Genomic DNA, 8,405 nt, shown 5'->3' with positions numbered 1-8,405 from the left:
TAACTGTTGCTTCCTGACCTGAATATAGGTTTCTCAAGAGGCAGGTCAGGTGGTCTGGTATTCCCATCTCTTTCAGAATTTTCCACAGTTTATTGTGATCCACACAGTCAAAGGCTTTGGCATAGTCAATAAAGCAGAAATAGATGTTTTTCTGGAACTCTCTTGCTTTTTCCATAATCCAGTGGATGTTGGCAATTTGATCTCTGGTTCCTCTGCCTTTTCTAAAACCAGCTTGAACATCAGGAAGTTCACGGTTCACATATTGCTGAAGCCTGGCTTGGAGAATTTTGAGCATTACCTTACTAGTGTGTGAGATGAGTGCAATTGTGTGGTAGTTTGAGCATTCTTTGGCATTGCCTTTCTTTGGGATTGGAATGAAAACTGACCTTTTCCAGTCCTGTGGCCACTGCTGAGTTTTCCAAATTTGCTGGCATATTGAGTGCAGCACTTTCACAGCATCATCTTTCAGCATTTGAAAGAGCTCAACTGGAATTCCATCACCTCCACTAGCTTTGTTCGTAGTGATGCTTTCTAAAGCCCACTTGACTTCACATTCCAGGATGTCTGGCTCTAGGTCAGTGATCACACCATCGTAATTATTTGGGTCGTGAAGATCTTTTTTGTACAGTTCTTCTGTGTATTCTTGCCACCTCTTCTTAATATCTTCTGTTTCTGTTAGGTCCATACCATTTCTGTCCTTTATCGAGCCCATCTTTGCATGAAACGTCCCCTTGATATCTCTAATTTTCTTGAAGAGATCTCTAGTCTTTCCCATTCTGTTGTTTTCCTCTATTTCTTTGATTGATCGCTGAGGAAGGCTTTCTTATCTCTTCTTGCTATTCTTTGGAACTCTGCATTCAGATGCTTATGTCTTTCCTTTTCTCCTTTGCTTTTCACTTCTCTTCTTTTCACAGCTATTTGTAAGGCCTCCCCAGACAGCCATTTTGCTTTTTTGCATTTCTTTTCCATGGGGATGGTCCTGATCCCTGTCTCCTGTACAATGTCACAAACCTCATTCCATAGTTCATCAGGCACTCTATCTATCAGATCTAGGCCCTTAAATCTATTTCTCACTTCCACTGTATAATCATAAGGGATTTGATTTAGGTCATACCTGAATGGTCTAGTGGTTTTCCCTACTTTCTTCAATTTAAGTCTGAATTTGGTAATAAGGTAATAAGGAACACTGAATAGTGAGCCTGTTTATGGGGTAACTTAAAATTGGTTTCTCCCTTATATCTAACCTATATCAAGTTTCTTTGAATAAGGCAGTGTTTATACACATAAATTAAATATCACCCTCAAGATGTGCTATCAGCTTAACAAAGTTACACATATTTATTTGTAGACCATTGATATAAGACAATGTCATTATTACCCTCACCTTCGAGAAGGCTAACTTCTTATCTGCTTATGCACAAACTATTCTACCTAGTGGTAGCTACCTGAAATATAAATGCAACACCTTAGAGGAACTCAAAAACCTTTTGGGAAATAGGATTATTCATTTGTTCCTTTATTTGATCAGTAGACATATATTCTGTACGCTAGGGCATGCTAAGTCACTTCAGTCATGTCCAACTCTTTGTTACCCTATGGTCTGTATGCTAGTAACTGTACTAATAGGCCTAATTATAATAACTAAAATTGTGAAACACTGAATGCAGATGATTGATAATATCAACAGTGTCCTATACCAAGTTTGTGGTATACAGGAACAATACCTGGGTCCTTGTTGTTCAGTTGCTCAGTCGTGTCTGACTCCTTGCGACTCCATGGACTGCAACATACCAGGCTTCCCTGTCCTTCACCATCTCCCAGAGCTTGCTGAAATTCATATCCATCAAGTCAGTGGTGCCATCGAACCATCTTGTCCTCTGTTGTCCCCTTTTCCTCATGCCCTCAATTTTTCTCAGCATCAGGTAGCCAAAGTATTGGAGCTTCAGCTTCAGCTTCAGCACCTGGGTCTTCTACTTTTCGCAAAATTCCAAGCTGCCTTGGTTCAAATCCCCTCAGTGGTAGTGGTTTAGTTGCCCAGTGGCGTCCAAGTCTTGCGACCCCATGGACCGTAGCCCCCCAGGCTCCTCTGTCCATGGGATTTCCCAGGCAAGAGTACTGGAGTGGGTTGCCATTTCCCTCTCCAGGGGATCTTTCTGACCCAGGGATTGAACCCATGTGAAAAAGTGTCTCCCGCATTGCAGGCAGATTCTTTACCACTGTGTCACCTAGGAAGACTCAAATCCCCTTGATTATTTAAATAAAATGGCAAGGTTGATTTGGGGTTATGAACATTATCCTTGGCAAGCTGTTTCTAAATTACCATATAATTGTATGTTATTTGTCACATTATCCATACTTCAAATAAACTATATAAGAAATATAATTAAAGCTATTAGGTTCTAAAGTCTGGCAATTAGGTGATTCAAACTGGCTCTTTCTTTCTTATAATTCCTTAGGCACATATCATAAAAGAGGAATGGTATCCCCCACCGCAGCCCCAGCTGGCAATTCTGATTGTCCCGTGATTTCACAGCTGCAAATCGGCCCCCACCCTTTCACACTTGTCTCAGGCCAGGGATGCTTTCTTTAATTAGTACATGACAAACTTGAGTCCTGATTTGTCTGTTGCTTTGGTCCCTGGGTTACCTGAGTGCAGGCTCGTCTAATTGGGAAAGAAAACCTACTTAACCAGTGATGCTATTTGCCTGACACTGAAAAAAGGGGAGAGTAATTTTTCTGGTTGTTGAGTTTGCTTTCTTTATCTACTGCATTTGCACTCACTGGGAACTTCTCTCTCTTACAATTAGTATCATGTCTAAGCTTTGTACCTACATTTCTGCTGTTATTTTCATTCTTATGGTTCTTAAACCTTCTCCAACTTGAAAATGGCCTCTTAAAAAAGCCACTAAGAGCTAAGCCTGTGAGAGACAGCCTGCAGAGTGTGATTTGAGGAGATGCAAGGCCCTCCTTTTTGAGGGCAGAGGTGAAGCAAACCAAATACTGCCCTTTCTTCCTTTTTTATTTTAAATTGTCAGGGTTGCTTAACCACTTCTCTCAGTGGTTAAGTCACATAGATGATAGCTTTGTTCTAGAAGTCCAAGTTGCGCACAGGTAGAGAAGAGAGCTTAGGTAAGGAAATCTGTGATTCCTGGCATTCTCTCTGCTTGAAACAAAAGTTTAAGACCTATTTTCTTAAAAAGTTACCAAGAGGTTTCCTGAGGAATGAGACCATAGGACAGACAGTGAAAATGGGGATAGGATAAAATGAGAGAAGCATATGTTTTATTTGCTTTGGAAGTGACAAACAAACATTAAGCATCTACGTTATACAGGAGGTAGTCAAGGCTATGGTTTTCCAGTAGTCATGTATGGATGTGAGAGTTGGACTATAAAGAAAGCTGAGTGCCGAAGAATTGATGCTTTTGAACTGTGGTGTTGGAGAAGATTCTTGAGAGTCCCTTGGACTGCAAGGAGATCCAACCAGTCCATCCTAAAGGAGATCAGTCCTGGGTGTTCATTGGAAGGACTGATGTTGTAGCTGAAACTCCAATACTTGGGCTACCTGATACGAAGAGCTGACTTATTGGAAAAGACCTTGATGCTGGAAAAGATTGGGGGCAGGAGGAGAAGGGGACAACAGAGGATGAGATGGTTGGATGGCATCACCGACTCATTGGACATGAGTTTGGGCAGACTCCAGGAGTTGGTGATGGACAGAGAAGCCTGGCGTGCTGCGATTCATGGGGTTGCAAAGAGTTAGACATGACTGAGCGACTGAACTGAATATTAGATACTGAGGGGAGATACGAAAACAATGCAAAACATGCTTCCGTGGGGCTGGAGATACTGCAGGCTGATACACACTGGTGAAGCAGGTGACAGTGGCATGAGGCAGAGGTCAAAGTGCTGCACACAGGCAGGCTGTACTACAGAAGTGCCTCGCAGAGGACATGGGGTCAGAGCTTCACAGCTAAGAGGGAAGAAGTTCAGACACTATTATTACATGAGCACAGATGACTTGGAATTGGACTGTGTATAGTGTGTGATGGAGACAAGAAGGAAACTGATCAGGGTAGAATGAAAGATTTACCTCGGGCAGTTGAAGACAGGAACTGAGACTTACCCCATGAGCATTAGATAGTCATCATAGATATCTGAATAGAGAAATGACAAAATGAAATGGATGTCATAGGAAGAATGAAGTTGGTGGTGGTTTTGAGGTGGGAAGCACTGGAGGAGGAAAGACAGGTCAGGAAATAGCAGAAGTCCAAATGTGCTTAGGATGGTAACAGGAAGAAGTGCACAGGATGGGAAGAAAGGATTTTTTTGTTTTTTAACGCCTGCACATAGGATATTATTGAGATGGAGGGGGGCAAAGAAGACTGTGAGGTCTACCCCCTAAATGACTCAGCTTGAGAGGGGTTGAGAGTGACTCAGTGTCAGCTAGGTGACTTAGTAAAGGGGAAAACCCCAGATTTCAATAAGTATAAACACAGAATCAAGAGAATTTAAAGCTACAAAGGGCTTCAGAGATCATCTATTCTAGCCCCTTCATTTGATAGGAGGTCAGCTGAGGCACAGGGCAGATGTGTCACTCAACCTAGGGCAGTGAGCAAATGTAGGGAAACCGAGGAGCAAAGGAGGGCCAGTGTAGCAGCCCATGCAGATGGCTGCCCACATCTTTTCCCACTGGGCCATCCTGCCTGCTTCACCATTCATTCTGTCTAGTTCTCAGGACAGTAGCTCTCAAACTCAGGACTAAGGACCAGGGCCCATCTACTGCCAAATTATTAATAGACAAAATAAAAATAGACTAACTTTTTCAAAAAGCTAAGTTCATTTATTTAAAGAACTAACCTTTATTAAGGGAGTATGTCCTTGTTTAATAGTTGCTGTTACAACCCCCTTTCATTTAGGAAATGAGGCACTGATATGCATGGTACAATTTTTCCTGTCTTTTTTAACACTAGCTTTTATATACTGTTAGTCATCATTTCTTTATCCTTCTCTTGCCTTGGGCAGGAGCCCTCAGGATGGACACTGGGGTAGAGGTAAGGGGAAGTGAGAGTGAAAGTTGTTCGGTCGTGTCGGACTCTTTGCAACTCTATGACTATACAGTCCATGGAATTCTCCAGGCCAGAATACTGGAGTGGGTAGCCTTTCCCTTCTCCAGGTTTCTTCCCAAACCAAGGATTGAACCCAGGTCTCCTGTATTGAAGGTGGATTCTTTGCCAGCTAGGCCACAAGAGAAGCCCATGAGGGGATATAAGGGATAACTACTACCGGGCACTTTTACTCCCTGTCCCTTGGCCTTGGCCAAGGCATGGCAGTAGTAGTGGGAAATGAACCCCAGTTCTTTGATATGGCTCTGTGATATTTCTTCAACCCTTAGTCATTTGCAAAGTAACCTGCAAAAGCAGTTTCTAGCTGCCTTTCCATTAGATCGCACTGTCTTTCCCACAAAGTCAACCTCACTGCTATGGTCTGTGTGGAGGATCATAGTCCCTCACAGAAGCAGACTTTGGTGAGCTGCTCCATCAGGGCTTCGAGACAGCTGCCTGAATCCTGCTGGGCTGAGCTTGGTCCCAGGGGAAGCAGAACTTACAAGAATCTGGACACCCCAAGAAAAAGAAATGCAAAAAGTCAAAATGGTTGTCTGAGGAGGCCTTGCAAATGACTGAAAAGAGAAGAGAAGTGAAAGGCAAAGGAGAAAAGGAAAGATAAACCCATTTGAATGCAGAGTTCCAAAGAATAGCAAGGAGAGATAAGAAAGACTTCCTAAGTGATCAATACAAAGAAATAGAGGAAAACAATAGAATGGGAAAGACTAGAGATCTCTTCAGGAAAATTAGAGATACCAAGGAAACATTTCATGCAAAGATGGGCACAATAAAGGACAGAAATGGTATGGACCTAACAGAAGCAGAAGATATTAAAAAGAGGTAGTAAGAATACACAGAAGAACTGTACAAAAAAGATCTTCATGACCCAGATAACCATGATGGTATGATCACTCATCTGGAGCCAAAGTCAAGTGAGCCTTAGGAAGCTTCACTACAAGCAAAGCTAGTGGAGGTGATGGAATTCCAGCTGAGATACTTCAAGTCCTAAAAGATGATGCTGTTAAAGTGCTGCACTCAATATGCTGGCAAATTAGGAAAACTCAGCAGTGGTCACAGGACTAGAAAAGGTCAGTTTTCATTCCAAACCCAAGAAAGGCAATGCCAGAGAATGTTCAAATTATTGCACAGTTGCACTCATCTCACATGCTAGCAAAGTAATCCTCAAAATTCTCCAAGCTAAGTTTCAACAGTATGTGAACTGAGAACTTTCAGATGTCCTAAATTGCCAACATTTCAGAGATCAAATTGCCAACATCTGCTGGATCATCGAAAAAGCAAGAGAGTTCCAGAAAAACATCTATTTCTGCTTTATTGACTACACCAAAGCCTTTGACTGTGTGGATTACAACAAACTGTGGAAAATTCTTTAAGAAATGGGAGTACCAGACCACCTTACCTGCCTCCTGAGAAATCTGTATGCAGGTCAAGAGGCAACAAACAGTTAGAACCTGACATGGAACAACAGACTGGTTCCAAATTGGGAAAGGCTGTATATTGTAATCCTTCTTATTTAACCTATATGAGCCACCAGGGAAGCCCTAATATGCAGATTGCTGCTGCTGCTGCTAAGTCACTTCAGTCGTGTCCGACTCTGTGCGACCCCATAGACGGCAGCCCACCAGGCTTCCCCGTCCCTGGGATTCTCCAGGCAAGAACACTGGAGTGGGTTGCCATTTCCTTCTCCAATGCATGAAAGTGAAAAGTGAAAGTCAAGTCGCCCAGTCGTGTCCGACTCTAGCGATCCCATGGACTGCAGCCTACCAGGCTCCTCCATCCATGGGATTTTCCAGGCAAAAGTACTGGAGTGGGGTGCCATTGCCTTCTCTGAATATGCAGATTACATCATGTGAAATGCTGGGTTGGATGAAGCACAAGCCGGAATCAAGATTGCCAGGTGAAATATCAACAATCTCAGGTATGCAGATGACACCACCCTTATGGCAGAAAACAAAGAGGAACTAAAGAGCCTACCAATGAAAGTGAAACAGGAGAGTGTAAAAGCTGGCTTAAAACTCAACATTTAAAGAATTAAGATCATAGCATCCGGTCCTATCACTTTATGGCAAATAGATGGGGAAACAGTGGAAAAAGTGAGAGACTATCTTCTTGGGCTCCAAAATCATTGCAGATGGTGACTGCAGCCATGAAATTAAAAGACGTTTGCTCCTCGGAATAAAAGCTATGACCAACCTAGACAGCATATTAAAAAGCAAAGACATTACTTTGTCAACAAAGGTCTGTAGAGTCAAAATTATGGCTTTTCCAGTAGTCATATATAGATGTGAGAATCACACTACGTAGAAAGCAAAGCGCCGAAGAATTGATGCTTTTGCACTGTGGTGTTGGAAAAGACTCTTGAGAGTCCCTTGGACTGCAAGGAAATCCAACCAGTCCATCCTAAAGGAAATCAATCCTGAATATTCACTGGAAGGACTGATGCTGAAGCTGAAGTTCCAATACTTTGACCACCCGATGCAAAGAATTGACATTTGAAAAGACCTTGATGCTAGGAAAGATTGAAGGCAGAAGGTGCCGACGGGGGATGAGATGGTTGGATGGCCATCACCAACTCAATGGACATGAGTTTTAGTAAACTCCGGGAGTTAGTCATGGACAGGGAAGCCTTACGTGCTGCAGTCCACGAGGTCACAGAGTCGGGACACAAGTGGGTGACTGAACTGAACTGGGCCCTATATCACACAAGACTAGGGCACATTGGGTCAGCCGGCAGGAAGGCCTGCTCATCAAAGATTCAGTGACAGCTGCCGCATTTTCTAAATATGACGTAAGGGGAAGACTGCTGCACCCAGAATTAAGGTATTTGGGTTGCTTATCCTACAATTAAAAGTAGTCACTTTCAATTGGGTCTGTTTCCTGAATTCCAAAACTGCGTGCCTAGGATTCCGTTCAGGAATACAAGCTTCTAAAATCGAACAGGATTCGGTAGACTTGCAGGGCAGAAGTCACGTGGAGTCCAGCTGGAACCACCCCCCCGCCGCAAGCTGAACGCGCGGAACCCAGCGAGTTCTGACTCCAGACCACACCCTCCTGCCACGTCCCTTCCGGGGAGGAGGGCGAGTGACGGTGGGAGCTCAGCGTGCGCGCCCCCGGCAGGCTCGGCGCGCGCGTCTCCGCCCGACTTGCCACAGATCCCGTCTGGGCTGGGTGGGCGGGGCACAGCGGAGAGGAGCGGAGCGGGGCGGGGCGCGCGGAGAGGACCGGCGCCCCGATAGGAGGCCGAGGAGGAGGAGTAGGAGAGAAAAGCCGGCGGCCCGGTGGGGC

The sequence above is a fragment of the Bos javanicus genome, chromosome 9 (genome assembly GCF_032452875.1).
Source record: "Bos javanicus breed banteng chromosome 9, ARS-OSU_banteng_1.0, whole genome shotgun sequence".
NCBI classification, from domain to species: Eukaryota; Metazoa; Chordata; class Mammalia; order Artiodactyla; family Bovidae; genus Bos; species Bos javanicus.
The sequence above is the reverse complement of the archived record's forward strand: the minus strand, read 5'-3'. Positions refer to the sequence as shown.